This window comes from Motacilla alba, chromosome 5 (genome assembly GCF_015832195.1).
Source record: "Motacilla alba alba isolate MOTALB_02 chromosome 5, Motacilla_alba_V1.0_pri, whole genome shotgun sequence".
NCBI classification, from domain to species: Eukaryota; Metazoa; Chordata; class Aves; order Passeriformes; family Motacillidae; genus Motacilla; species Motacilla alba.
Genome location: NC_052020.1, coordinates 30,806,805 through 30,822,780, shown reverse-complemented (window position 1 = coordinate 30,822,780; position 15,976 = coordinate 30,806,805). Strand labels below are relative to the sequence as shown.

General features: G+C 34.5%; 2 protein-coding genes across 8 annotated transcripts in view; one reads left to right on the top strand and one right to left on the bottom strand.

Moving 5' to 3' along the window:
• Positions 1–15,976, top strand: part of CHRM5 (cholinergic receptor muscarinic 5) — an 83,674-nt gene that overhangs the window by 20,699 nt on the left and 46,999 nt on the right. For all 7 annotated transcript variants that reach the window (XR_005257207.1, XM_038139168.1, XM_038139167.1 and 4 more), the window contains exon 1: positions 1–15,976. This exon is cut by the window's left edge and continues 20,699 nt beyond it. The gene's annotated coding sequence lies outside the window, so the exon portion shown is untranslated.
• AVEN (apoptosis and caspase activation inhibitor) overlaps positions 1–15,976 on the bottom strand; it is an 85,974-nt gene that overhangs the window by 32,334 nt on the left and 37,664 nt on the right. The gene's annotated exons all lie outside the window — the stretch shown is intronic.

The following is a 15,976-nucleotide window of genomic DNA, read 5'->3' as shown; positions in this document are numbered from 1 at the left end:
ATATTCAGCATGATTTCTCATGCAAAGACAATTCTTCACATACACACACACCTGCTTAGAGAATTTTATCTTTAACCTTGAAGTTATTGAGACTTAGTCCAAAGTGCACAAGTTTATTAAATCCCCAAATGGAGAAATTCCATTTTTTTTGTTAATTCATTTGTCCCTTTTAAACATACAAATGGCAAATAGGAAGGTTGCCATACATAGTCACATTTAAGCATTTCTGGGAACACAAGTATAGCAGAAACAATGTCTATCAAAGTTTTTTCAAACTAAAGCATTTTAAAAACTCAAGGGAGTAGAGTAAGTAATGAAGCATTAAATACATTTTTACTCTTATGTTCCCCTTTTAGTTAGTATTTATTGAAACACAACCATTAATGCCTGTATTTCAAGCAAGCTGTGGAAGCAGTAGTGACCCTGGTCCTCATTACAGCTGAAAGATACTTGCCAAATGCACCAGAACGCATACACACAATAAGACACAGGTCTTTTGGTTTGAGTTATGGTTGGAGCCATGAGGAAGAAGAGAGATCTTTTCAGGGTAGATTTCTTCTTCAGAGACAAACTCAATGAATTTTCATTCTTACATAGAATATATTCTATTTTTGATACAAATATAAGTGCTAAATCTAAAGTAAATCACTTAAATGGACACAACTGACAAGAGGTATTGCTCCTAATTTCTAATAAAAATTTCAATACATTATTATTATTTATAGCTTTGTAACAAAAATTTAAAAATATGATAATCACACAGTCATCTAGAAGTCCAGTATATAATTTGATTTTATTTGATCACCATGATACTTGTACTCTTTATTACAATCAAGAGTACAATTTAAATCATGCTCACTGCATTACAGGTTATTAACTCAAAGAAGATTTAATAAAATGACAATATAACCAATCTGAGACTGAAATAAGTCTTTAAAAAGTAGACCATGAAGAGAAACAGTGAAGAAATATAATTGGTCATTTCTAGGATTGCCAGTTGCCTCAGACATTTCTTCTTTCAACTTTCCGTGATACAGTAATATTTTATATGCCACAAGAAAAGAACACTATTTTGAGAAAATTGATTATCAAGTCCAACTTTTGACTGATCACCACTTTGTCAACTAGACCACAGCACTAAGTGCCATGTCCAGTCATTTCTTGAACACTACCTCCCTGGGCAGTCTGTTCCAATGCTTAACAACCCCTTTCATGAAGAAACTCTTCCTGGTGTCTAAACATCTAACATACAAAGATAGTCAAACATACCAAGACTAGATCCCCTATTTAATATTGGTTTTTTTACAACATAAGAATGGTTGCACTTATTCAGACTCATGGTCAATCACACTGTATCTCACCTCCATGACTTGTGACAAATAGCTGCCTAAGGCAAAGTGAAACAATAGAGGAAGGATACTCCCTCCTCCCTAATATTACTTCAACTACATGGAAATTTGAAATAGATAATATTTCCAGAATTCTCTAATAAAACCCACTTCCAAGTGCTGTTAAAAATATGTTAGCTATCCAGTCAGAGAGGATCTATTTAGTGTGAACTTATGCAAAAAAGAAGATATTCAAAGCATTCATTTTCCTGCTTTCACCTGTTAGCAACTTTCCTCCCTGCTCAGCAGCAGGGCAATTGCTTTTCTCATTTTATTCAAAAACCAACAACACAAGTAGTAGCAGAGATAATTAGAAAATAATGTCATCTTCAATTACTATTATGGTAAATCCTTGGTGTGCTTCCACTGCTTCTTTTTACCACAGCAGACTCTTATTCTGTTCCTTGATGACACCAGAATCATCTAATTGCTTTGACCCTTATCAGAAGTATCAAACAGACATGTAAAGTGTTAACAAATTGCTGGGTAATCTCTTTCCCAGGCCAAATTCAGATTTTCTGTAGTGTGGTTCCGTTGTTTTTTTGGTTTTTTTTTTAGTTTGAAGTGTCCATTTTCTTTTTCTTTTTTTTCTCCAATCTTAACTCTCTCAGTTTTCCCATGTTTTCCACCAAAATGACAGTTATGGATCAGTAAAACAAAAAAGGGAAGAGCAGAATAATTACAGCAAAGACCCTCTGTCATCTGATTTTTCATCAGGATAAACAGAATTACCATAAATGTCTACCTGGACAATAAATTAATCCATTCGATATGAAATGACACAACCCCAATGAAATAATATTTTACAATATAATAGACGCGATTTATGACAGCTCACTTTTCTGTGTCGAGTGCCAGCGCTTCTAAGAGATTTATTTAATCATAAATGTTGAAAAAATTCCACGCCAAACTCACCAAAAAAGTATAAATACATATTATATCTAGTTACACTTTGTTAGAACAGTGTGTTCCAATAAGGGCTTTAGTAAAACAAAATTATACAACTTGCAGTATCATTTAAAGCATTTATAATTTCTAGTGCACTGAAGTTGCCAAGAAACCCTGAGAAGCAGATGGGCATTACTGCTGTTAAAATGCAATCAGTTACACCAGAAAAGAATTGTGCCTTTCATACTTACAGAAGAAATATTACAGTTTCCTATAATTTAATTTCTTATTTTTATTAACAAATAGTATAGATGAACTGATTTTTTTAAAATCTGGTTTCCTTAGTAGATTCCACTAGTGGCATCACCATTTCTATTTAAGAACATCATAAAAAAAAAAAAAAATCACTATCTAGGCAACATCTCTTTCAAAGAATTCCCAGCAGCAAGCCGCCTGAAACTCTACCACTAAAGTTTTTGTAACTGAATGCCATAAAACAAAGCTTCATTAAAATCTTGATTTGTTTAAAAAGTAGAAAAACCCTGCAGCTTCAAGACAAGGAATAAATTCTAAATTCTACATTTACTTTCAACTTTCAATACCTTTCTCCTTTATATTCCATTATTTTCATAAAATACTGCCCATTAAAATCATATCCATTACTATCAATAAATATCATCATTCATCACTATTCACTAGAGAAGCAGCCCTCACATTCACTACAAGGCTATAGTATTATAAAAGTATAAACTATAAAATTTACATGAAATATTATTTCAAAGTCACTATAAGTAACACAAAACTAAGACTTACCTGAGACTAACCTCCTATATTTGATTACTCCAATGTAATTTTTCTGAACATTTGTCTCACCAAAGAAAGAACACTACCTCAAGAACATCCAATAAAAGACTTCCAAATGGGCATATATAGTTTCCACTCTTTAACAGACATAATTTAACATTTTTGAATGTATTTTTGTATAGGTGGATTACCTCAAAATGCTCAATAAATTTTGAAGTTGTCCTATCAGCATGGTCCGCATAGAAGATTACAGTGAATTGGAACACATATAGAAGAAATGAAATGTCTAAATCAACATGTTTGACATACTTTTATAATGAGCCTCATTACAATTACACAACTATTTTCTGTTATACTAGCAGAATATTCATCACCTCTTTTATTTTCAGAAGTAGATCACCTGATTAAAAGAAACCATGTTTTATAACAGAGGGTCCATTTTGTACTCAGCCACCCACATTTGGACCAGTTTCAAAGTCAAGATTGTTAATCAAGGTGTTTCTACAGATAGCAGCATTTCTTTGGCTGTTGGAGGTAAATGTCATCTTTAATTCATTAAACAAACAGCACTTCTTTTCTCCTAGGCAGAAAATGCTGTCAGCCATATAATTTTCAAGATATTTTTTAATAGATTTAAGACATTTTTTGCAGCAGTTTTTACTGAGATAACAGGAAACTGGATGATGAAAAAGGAAGTCTCTGAAGCATGAATATCTATCCATACACTCAATGAATGATATTTTTTAAAAAAAAGAAGAAAAAAAAGGGCACTGAACTGTCTGTAAACTGTCCCAACTAATAAACAAAATAGTCTCAAATATTTTTAGAATCTCACTGATTGATAAAGTGCATGAAATTTCTCTCATTATTAATTGTTCCTAAAGCTACTGAAAAGCATGCAGCTGTTTCACAGATCCCATTTGCTTCTAGAAGGTAATTTTTTACACATCCTGGACCAGTCAAATAAGAGCTAAAGCACCCAGATAAAAGTTAATTTCTGTATTCTAAGACTTATTTTCTTATTTTTATGTCTTTCTGTTAAACATGATACTGCAACACTGTTGCAAAATGTGGACTATGTAAAAATCTTTTTAAGAAAGGATGTTCTTTGATTTTTGATTTTTTTATGCTTTCAAGCCTAATCAACAAGAAGGGAGATTTATTATTCCGTGAAACAGAGAGCAGCTAACAAGCAAGCTCCAAGTGACATCCATGAGTTAGAAACACAAATTACTTGTTGGTAGAATTGCCTTGTTAAGGTACCAAGCTGGACATGCTTCAGCAATCTCAGACCTAGCGGGAGGCTAACAAGGCTTGGGAAGTAGGATGCCCACTGAAAGTGGACACAAAGAATGCAGAATTTATAGACCACCTGGCAGAGCTCCCAAGGTAAGGAAGAAGCGAATAAACCCAACCCAGCAACTGTGCTGAAATGGGCTCCAACTGCCTAAATGGTAATTCCAGCAGGGGGGATTGTGACCACTGGAACAAGAAACACACCAACTCAAAAAAAGAGAAAGCCTGAGCATGTGGAGTAATCAGCATGGGGAATGAGAGAATCATTAACCAACATAAGATAGAATACTAATAAATTAGAAAACTATGCAATTTGTAGCTAATGAACACTAATTCCCTTGTTTGCTAAAATGTACAAATAGTAAAAATTTTTGATAGTTGATCATTGGCTGGCTGCACATAAGAAACAACTGTGATTTTTGGAGACAATACCCTTCCCACTCTCCACTCCCTGCAGAGGAAAGGGAAAAATGGTCCTTGATGACTATTCCCAAAAAATGAATTAAAATTGTAGAAAACAGGTGACAGGGAAGATATGCTATTCCTCAAGAGGCAGGTGAAAAAAATCTCCTACAAAGACAAAGGACAGAACAACAAAGCTTCACTCTGCATACCCAGCCTATTCCATCTGAGGATAGATTTCAGGGAACACCATTCAAATACCCAGCAGGAAGCAATGCCTGACTTTTCTGAAGATACTCAAAGTTTCTGGATGAACAAAACCACAGCTTAACTTCCTGTTTCTTCCCATCTCACAAGTAGTCATGTCTCCATAAGAGAGATTTTAACTGCATAGATGTATTATTTTGCAAGCATTGAATTTTAATGTTCATCTCTATTTTGAAGTGGCAATCAATAAGACAGTTTTTTCCCAAAAAGCAGTTCTCTGAAGTATACCAGAATCAAAGGCAGAAGTTGTATGCATTAGGCACAACAATGGGAATGGGCAATTCTGTTCACTGATGATGCAGACATCTATCTGTACCTGCTCATGTGAGACACATGTTGTCCTGCAGGTACCACAGCTGCAAGATTGTGCCTGAGGCTTCCTCTGTGCTTCTGCACAGCCCTGTTGCCTCTCACCCAGCTCTTGATGGCCATGCCTCTCTGGTCTGCAAATCTTTCCTCTTCTACCCAAGCACGCTTTCTGTCAGCACGTGAGCTGACAGAAGGGTACTGTGACAGGAGTCTTTTGCTGTCATTATGCAGGATTCCTGCAGTGTGGCAGGAGACCATGTGACAAATCACAGAAGCATGAGTCTTGTGCTCCCCTCTGAGACTTGACGTCTTTGTGATTGGAAAAAAAGACAGAGATTCCTTAACAAAGCTGAATAAGGCATAAAGCATGATACTCATAATCCAGCTGACAAATGCATTCATACATTGAGTCACTCAAAAAAGCACATAATGAAAAAACAAAGTATATATTTGCATAGTCCACAGCTGAATGGAAATGGAAAATAATTGCATTAAAGTATATTTAAATAACCAGATAATTATTAAAAGTTATTGGGTCTTCCCTACTGTACATTCCTAATCCAGAGGAAGAAAGAAGCATTGGACACCAAGGTGTAAAGGTACACTTTTTGACCTGTAGTTTCAGTGGCAAAACCAGAATTGCATGCCAAATAGGTGTGTGAAGATGCTATCTGCATCACCCCAGCACTACTCAGCAAGAGGCTAATTCTCTCCTAGGACATTTTTACTTGACAAACTTTCAAAAATGCAATTTAAGAAATTGTAACGGAGCATAATTAAAACACTCAGCATGCAAACAGATATGCATTGCATTGCATTGAGATTAGTTTATCCTGAAAATACAACATCCTTGAAATTCTAAAAGAAACATGAGGTCTCAAAATACAATCTTCCTCAAAATTCTAAAATTTTAAAATGAAATGAAAGAGAGTTAAGTGGAATCTGTCACAAATAGTTATAAAGGTTTTTCCCCCATTTGCCAATGATGCTGGAGTGAATCCTCAGGATAGGAAAAAACCCTCAACCAAACACCAAAACCAACCAGAACATCCTCCTTCTGAGACACAATCCCAGTCCCTGCTCCACAAGTGAGCAGAGAAACTTCAGTTCCCAGGATTCTTCAGTTGAATAGTGAAGTGCTGACTAAAATGCAAAAGAATGAATCTCAGAAAAGAATGCCCCTACATCTATAAAAAACCAGCAAAATAATGCAGTTATGATAGAGAGACATTTGTAAGTTTCTCATCTTTCCTGATTTTTTTGGAGTGCACACCTTCCAGTGTGCTCTCTCAGTGGAACCTGATTCATTGATATTCCCCTTCCAAAAGGGAGCTGGATTCCTTTCTGCTTTAGACTTCCTTACCTATTGTTAGAACCAGCTTTTAAGCAGCCTGCGACAGTGAATTCATTACTTCATTAATTCTTAGTCCTGGCAAAGGCTCCAGTAGATGCTTTCAAACAAGTAAAATGATAGGATTAAATGCATAAACCATAAAAGGTTACTTAATTGACTGGACAGTAACAGAGAATTTGGAAAAGCAAACTAAATTCCAGTATCTTTACTATAATGAATTCATTACTTAATGGGCTAGATCTTAAACTATACCACTGCAGTAGTCCTTAATTGTGTCCTAATTGTTAGGCAAGTTCAAATTATATTTTTGTGTACAGATTTCACTTGAAAAAAGCTTATAAAATGAGTCTTTAGAAAAACCTGCATACAATCTGAAAGAAGGAAAAAAGTACTTCCTTTTCCTGAATAAAACATGTATGAAAGCAGCAATACAGCAGGAAGATTACTGAGGTTTTCTACCTCTCCTGGAAGAGTTCAGAGATCATTCCTCTCTTACTGGGAAACTAGCAAGTTTTGTGTCTTTTGTGGGATGGCTCTGCCCTTCTGCAGAATACAAACATCAAACTCATTTGTCACATCACAAGACAGAGAATGAAGCACACAAGATCATTATGAAACCACCTGAATTACAGGCATGTGTTCTTCAGACACATGACTATCTGCTGGGTGACGTCTACACATATGGCTCACAAACAATATTAGTTAACCTAGGAAAAAACTTACAGGAAACTAATAACCTTTCAGATAAATCTGAAACTTAAAATTTGAACCTTAGTTCAACTAAAGGCTGACCGATAGAATTTCAGTGAAATTAACATTTATCTATTAGAAAAAAAGGACACAATATTTTACATCAGTGAATGTCCAAAAAGCTTTTTCAATTTCAGTAATTTTGCAACCACATAATAATTTTTAAGGGAACTGTTTTCAAAATTATATAAGACATGAAGTAAGAAGAAAGAGGACCTATTGCTGATTGCTTTATGGAAACAAGCTGTACCTAGGCATTTACAGATAATAGCTTATACAATTTGCAAACCATGGGCTTTAATAAAAATACAAATACTGATCTGTACTTCCATTTAAATCTTCCCTTCATAAACATATACTTCCCCTACCTAAACTCTAATATATTGAAGATCAACATAGCACGTGTTTGGAAAAAAGAAAAGCTTTTGCAACAACTTATCCCAACAATCCAGACAATATTAATACTATTAGTTTTATACTGCTGTTCTGAGATGCAACTGACATCAAACCTTATTTTTCACCCTGTCACTGAAAAAAAGGGAGATCTTTCAGAGGATTTCTAGCAAAACCTTTTAACTAAGATAAGTTCAACAGCTCCAGAGAACTGTGTTACCAATTTCAAAGTAAATGTAGACAGACTACAGTTTACCCAAAGCCTGCAACATTAAAGAACTCCTTTCCATGATTCCTCTCATCTGAAGTGTACTATTGAAGAACAGCATCAAGCTAATATCAAGATAGGATTGTGTTCAGATATTTACCCCTATGAAGAGCTGCAGAGATGAGACAGAGTAACTTCTCACAGCTATGAAGTCTGCAAAGGATGCAAAATTTTCCATTAATTCTTACTTATCACAGAAAGGACAATATCTTTTACAATGAGAATCACGACAGGACACAGAATCTAGAAAGCAACAAACCCTTCATGCTTAAATTTAAAATTAATCCTCCAGATCTAAGAAACCTCAGAAAAGCAAAGCTCCATGAATTCAGGGAATGGAGAAACTAACAAAATATGATAGAAGTACAACTGCAGAACAAATGCAGAAGTTCAAATGCAGACTTCTGTAAAACCTAGAAAAAGAAATGCCATTTGCAAATACCATAATAATGTAGCATTTCCAAAATAATTTTTTATGGAGCAATTAAGTGGGTTTTCTTGCAACATTTATAGTGTTTTGGCTGTTAAGTCATACTCAGTTGGGAAAAAGCTCTCAAAAGCAATTTTCTGAATATGTTTTCAAAGCCATGCTATAGAAAACAGTTAACAATTAAACCAATTCTGGCAGGGAAGTGGAAAACATATTAAGAAGTGAAACAATAAAAGGGCAATGAAGTATTTGGATATAGGATATCCAGGCTGAATATTTCACCTGTCTAGAATCAAAGAGGAAGCCTGTGCTGAAGGCATCAATGAGCTTCTAAAAAACTATTTACACTCTCGGTTGAGAAGTACCTACAATCTTTCTTCAGAATAAGATATACTTAAACAAATACTTTGTAACTAGGATGATTAAATTAGATATATTTTCCTTTAAGAGCAAAAATCAAACAAATTTACCTTTGAAATGAACAGCTGTGATTACTACAGACCGTTCAAATCTAATTAGTCTTTCTTTTAAGGTTTACATGCTGTTGCTGAAGTTTTACAAACATCAACCAAGGTGATACTAATGTCTAAATAGCTGCCACTATATTTTATTACAGTTAAGTAGAACTGTAGAATAACTAAAGAAAATAAAAACAAGCTTCAATTTTAAGTAATTTTATGTAAGTGAAGACTTCAAAGTAAACAAAAAGCAATTTGGGATTAAAAAGAGTATGAAAGTTTTGGGGCTTTTTTTGTAACATACTGTTATACTGTCTCCTACAGCAAAACCACATAATTTTGTTTTAGGGGCAAGTGTCTTGCAATACATTTGGCAATAAATAGGCAGAAAAGAAAGCAAACAAAAATCCCATGAATCCTCACAAGCATATAATTCATAATTATCCAGGGCAGCAAGTTTGTGCTGTGCCTTGTAAATTTGCCTGAAATAAATGTGTTTGAATAAAACCCCTAGAATCTACTTGGGTGAAATCTTGTCTTTAAAAGACCCCCTTATCACAGGCTTAGTGAAACCACTCAAGGAGTTACAGAACACCTTCAGCAAATTATGGAAGTGCTTTGACATGTTTCCCAGGTTAAACATTTTCCAGATTTCAGAAAGTTGTATCGTAGTTATGCTCAATTCCCTGCTAAAACTGTATAACAGGAAGTGCATCTACAAGGAATAACTGACTTCTTTCAATACTAGAAACAGACTCACCCTCTACTTCCTGCCTTTCAAAAATCATCCACCACTTAACATTGCTAGTCTTTATTTAACATAAAAATAATTATAAAAGTATTGAAGATGTCCAACACTTATTTCTTAATGAGACATGAAACTCTGTTATTAAAAAGGTTATCATTTTCCTGCTTCCCAGAAAAGTGCCATGTTCACACTAACCTTTTAACTAACAGGAACAGATGGGTCTAACTGGATACAGGCGTGATGGGGCATTGTGGTAGAGCAAAAGAACATGTTGATTCTCATACCTCTGGCAGATGGGAACCAGTCAAAATTAATTTTAGACTAAAAATGTTTTGCTGCTTCTCAGTAAAAAAAAAAAAAGAAAATAAAAAAACCCACTTGGAACAATATGCTATTTTATACATGCCATCAGAGCTCAGACAACAGCAGCTTTCACAAAGTTGGTACCATACATTAAAACCAATTACATAGACGTACTGTATGCCATTTTTAAGTCTGTGAATAAATTAGAAATTCCTGAAAACAGTAGCTTATAATGGAAGTGCTGACACAACCTTAACTACAGCAGCAAATGTGCTGCTATTATGAAGTTGTTATGGCAACTAGAAAGATCAAACTGAGAAAGGAAGAATATGCATAAGCAAAACTTCAAAATCTTTTACATGGTCCCCCACAAACTCTTTCAAATTTTGTGGTCACAGTGTTATTGCTCCTTACCGTTACAAAAAAACAAAACAAAACAAAATAAACAATCAAACAACCCAAAAAAAGCCTGCAAAATTTGCCTTTAACACAGGTGAGAAGTAGGGCTGCCAAAATAGTGTAAAATCCAAAACAAACTGAAGGTCATAATCCATTTTGTTCATAAACAGTCTAAAAAATAGAGTCTATTGAAAGATATCTGGCCAACATCTGGTGAGCACATATTCATCAGATAACACAAGTTAAAAAACAACAATTATGCAAAACTGCTCAGTCTTCAAAACTGTTCCATAATTTGTTACCAATCTGAATAGCAACCTGCTGTAATTTGGCTGAATCAAACAGACAGTGCATTCACAAATACTGATCCATTAATTAAAATGTGATTAAAAATATAATTCAAGCTCATATACTTGTGAAACAATCATGACTTACCCTTCCTAACACTGTGTTACACAAAAGCAGAAATCTTTGGCTGTTTCTAATATTGAAATAATGGGAGAAAAAACATACCAGGGCAGTCAACTTTTAATACACAAAAATACTCAAAGTATGATTTTTAAAACAAGTTCATTAGAATCTGTGCCAGCACCCCAGTTATCTTTCCCCCCCAAAAAAATAAAAAAAAATTAAATGCAAGTGTTATTCTTGCAAAATTTAAAATTTCGCTGAAAAAAATTTCCAACAAAATGTCAGTAGCAACCAACAGCAATAGAAATAATGTTAAATTATCATTATTAGGAGTAGTGGTACACATTTTTATTATAGCATTCTGTCCAAATTCATCTACTAGCAATACTTTGACTTGAAAAGTAGAAAACAAATTGTTTCTCTTCTTTTCAAAGAATTTCATATTAAAGCCACTTTCTCTCAAGTCTAGCTTTACTGCCTTTACTAAAATCTAGGAAACACAAAAGTCCTCAGATGTCTGACATGATAAAGAGTTGTGCTAAGTACTTTTACTCACTCATTTCCTAGGTAACAAAAATGCCTTTTCTTCTAAGCTAACTCCTTCCATTTCTCTTCTGAGCTTGTTGATCTATATAATTTTCCAGGCTATGGGAAATAGTCATTTAATGAGAAGAGAATCAATTTTAAGAAATGCCTAAGTATCTACTTTCACTGAGAACTAACAGATATTGCTGCTAAATTAAAAATAATTTTAAGATTCAAGTTGGCACATTCTTAAGTCAAAAATTATTCTCTGTTAATTATCCATTTTAAAATTTTAAAACTTTGAATACTGTTTTTTATTTTCTGGCACAACATATTCTATATTAAACATTGAAAAATACAGTTTTGCAGATGAACATCATTTAGGAGGAAGATAATCAAATATTCCATTGACAGAAGAGACTTACTTAATCTGCATTAATCAATAATTATTGATATGAGATCAGAACAAATACACAAAACCCCCCACCCAAAAAAAAAAAAGGGATAAAAGAAGGCAAAAGAGTATTGTTTTCACAAAGGCAAGAAATACTTCTAGGCAACAAAAGCAGAAATAATGATGACATTTTCTTCAGAACATTAGTTCTTCAGCAATTTAAAAAGCCTGATAAATACACCACTTTTCTCTGAAAAGCAACCACTAGTTATCAACTTGCTTGAAGCAGGTTATCTTACAGCTCTCTAAAAGCTGAATGACAATATTCAGAAAAAAGATAAAAATAGGATTTCCATGTGCATAGCTGTTTGTTAGATAAATGGTAAATATCTGATAAAATTCTCAAAAAGGAAAATGCTTAGAAGTATTCTCTTACACTATGTCTTCTTTAAGGGTTTTTTCAAATTTATTTGCAATTAATTTACAACATTAGTGATGCATTTTATAACTTGTAAAAATCGCTCATTGAGATACAGCTTTACTGACCACTCAGTCTTATTAGAAAAATGTTTTTTCCAATATATTTGACAAATTACTTTCATACAGTGGGGGTAATATTTGGCCTTTAGGACTTGAAGAGTCCATAACTATTAATTGTGAATGGACTAACACAGACAATACATGGCTTAATACTATTTGCAAAGCTACCAGCTTTGATACAGTAAATATTAAATATCACTGTGAGATTGCAATGAAATTTCAGTGAGCTCAAATCAAATGCTCACACACTTAAAATGCAAAATGTTTTTAAAAAAGCATTCTGCTCACTTCTTATGCAACTTTTAAAAAGCACTCTTCTTAAAGCAGGTAAGTACGTTCTTCACCTTAGATCAAATTTTCAGGTGCAGAGTTTCAACCTATTGTTAACTAAAGCTACATAGTAGTCTTTTGTGCATAAGACCACTCAAAAAAAATAGGAACTGAAACAGAAGTCGGTCCAAGTTTGGGACTTTTGCCTCACTACAAAGTTAACTTTTCCGCTGTCACAAAGTTATGCAGAAGACAACAGGTCTGTGACCCCAATGAAACAAAGTAGAGGGATGTAGCCAGTGCCCTGTGATTCCTTACTACTGCCTCAGAGGCCTGAGAACTTCATGTCAACTGATGTGCAAGAACTTCAAGTCAACTGATGCTATTCATAGACATGGAATCCCTCATCAGGCCACCCCGTGAGTCCAAGATAACCCAGCTCTGTCAGGAAGTAGTCCCCTAGTGCAGCACTGGCTGTGACACAGCAGATATCCAGTCACATGATGGATATAAGCCCTTTGAGGTGCTCAGTGGCGCATGCTTGAAGCTTTTGCTGCTTCAGTCATACCAGCAACATTCTCCACCACAGATGTTATATATGACTCTTTGGTCATGCAGCTTATATATAACTCATTCCTGCTGCAGATTGACCAAACAGAAAAGATTTTGAGAACATCACGATTCTTTGTGCTATATTCAGGGTTGAAAATTTTAACCACCTTTATCTTCAATGTTTGAATTCTTAACACCAATCATGTCTCATCCCAGACTGAAGTTGCACATCAAGATGTCAGAATTACTGTCATGCTCTAAATTTTAACATGCTGCTTTATCCAAGTTATCCTCATCCTCATCTCCAGGTGTAAGACAGCAGAATACTTCTGATACTAACACACACATAGCACACTTTACCTTGTCCTGAAGAGGGGAAGAAAGTGAGATATATATATATATATATATATATATATATATATATATATATACACACACGTATAAATTATTTTGTTCTTCAGGACTTCTTCAGGGGAAAATCACAGTGGATATTTGAGTCCCGTGTTTTGGGATTTGCAAAGGGGGAAGTAGACCGGGCTAGTGTTTGTCTCCCAAAAGATTATCTGAGAATACAAAGGTTGTGCCTTGTCAGATTCCAGTTAACTTGGAGGTTTTCATAAGAATCAATACTTTTATGAAATATGGTAATAAATTTAGGACACTTTCAGTTCAGCTTGGGCACCAACTCCAGGCACGGACTGTATATGTGAAGACAAAAATCATGAAAGTGTTAATATTATTTCAGAAAGTATGCCTCATTCCAGTACTTTCAGCATGGACTTTTTATCATCTACCCATTGTATCCTTGGCAACTCGACTTGTTATCTAAAGAGACAAAATTGACAACTTAAATTTAAAGTTACAGCCATCATATATTTCCAGGCTTGGATTTGGTCTGGATCTAGATAGAATACAAGCTAGAGACCAAAAATATTCTAAAAGTTATTTGATGCGATATAAGGGCATAACAGTGCTCATTATTTTTGACTGGATAAACTAGAAAAAGCTTTAAAGCTTTATCCAGATGATCTCCATCATTCCATAATAAGGAAGATGAAGATAAGTTTTCCTCTTATGAGTGATGAGAGAAGTTCCTCATACTTAGAGTAAACAAGTACAAACCAGCAGAAGCAGCCCTTTCTCCCAGCACCTTTTCGGTGGGGTTTATATTTCACCCTGGTTTTAAAGGAGTCATCATCTTATCTCTTCTTCACCTTCAAGGTACAGAAAACAAAAAAAAGAAATAAATTTATTGTAAACATTTTCTTGTCAATAAATTTAAAAAGAAAAGTTACACTAAAGAAGATTCTGGGAGAAAAAAAAAAAAAACTCTTTTTGAGGAAAAGTCCTAAACATCGCATTATTTTCCCCACAATAATCATATGCTGCCCTTAACAACATTGATACTGTGAATGAAGATTTTATCCCTCAGACTTTATATTTATGAAGGCTTATGCTACACTGAAGTGAGTTCTTCTAAATATATTCTATTTTTCCATATTAGCCTTGAGAGAGCAGTTCCTTGACATTAAACCACAGAATTTAAATTCCTTAATTAATTAGAAATGGATTTGTGAGTGTCTATAATACAAAATGTGTAATGAGTTTGAACATAATCTTCATACAGAGAATCCTGTGAAAAACATTTTTTAAATGTTAAGGTTCCCTTTTGCAGAAGAAACAAAAATAAATGTGTGGGTTTAATCTATAAATTAAGTTATAAATGAAAACGTACAAGACAACAGCCAAGCTCCCCAAATGAAAGGCTACACGAAGCAAAACACAAATCATGATTTTTAAAGCAGATCCGTTAGAACATATTTTTTTATAAAAAGCTAGCTTTGAATAGACCTGAACCTGACTGGAGTTTTTAACCCTATGAATGACATCCACCCTGTCAAAACAGCTCTGGTCTGTTTTACCTGATCATATCCCAAACGAGCAGGTTTTTTCCTGGTTTGTTTCTTAATGACAAGCTGTTAAAACACAGAGAACCTATCAAACCTAGTATTATCCTCTGCTGCTTTTTTCTTCTAGTACACACTGCCGTCCATCAGAAGAAATAATTAATGGTTCTATTATGTATGAAAGTGTCATCCTGTCAGTTCAGCGACTGGTTTGAATAGCTCATATCTGCCACTCATTGATGCCATGCGTGCTCGCTGTCCTGAGAGATGACAAAACACTACACCCTTTAGGATTTTTTCCCCCTCTCTCTGAAGCAGCATTTCACATCTGTGTCTGACAGAAGCATGAGGAGCTGAGAGAGGCAGACCTTCATCATCCTTCACAGAATAATGTTGCATGGATTAAAAGTTAAGATCCGATGTCTACTGATCCTGTACATTTCCTACAAAAATCTATAATGTGAAGGCTACCAAAATGTGAAGAGAAATAACTTTTCATTGTTGGACTAGCACCAGAAAACAGATGGAATTCACTGGATAGCAAATATTTAAATTATTTTTTAGATGGGTGCTGAATACTTGAGTTGACTGGGGTCGGTGCATTTGCCTTTTTTTAATATGTTTTTTGGTTGGAAGGGAAAGATGCAAAGTTCACAGGTCCTTTCTGTTACCTGATCAGGGCAGAATTAACAAAAATCCTGAATGTAGAATAACTCAGATACTGAAGATACCTGGAAATAAACTAGAAACAACCAATACTACAAGAGCAAAGCAGCAGTGAACAAGAAGACGCTGTGAAAAAGAAATCACAAGATGAGAGTGCACAATGCATTTCAAATAGAGAAAAGCATCCTATCTGCTCAGTGAGTCTCAGTATATTCCGACAGAGCACAGACAAAGCTTCAATCAAGTTCTCCTAG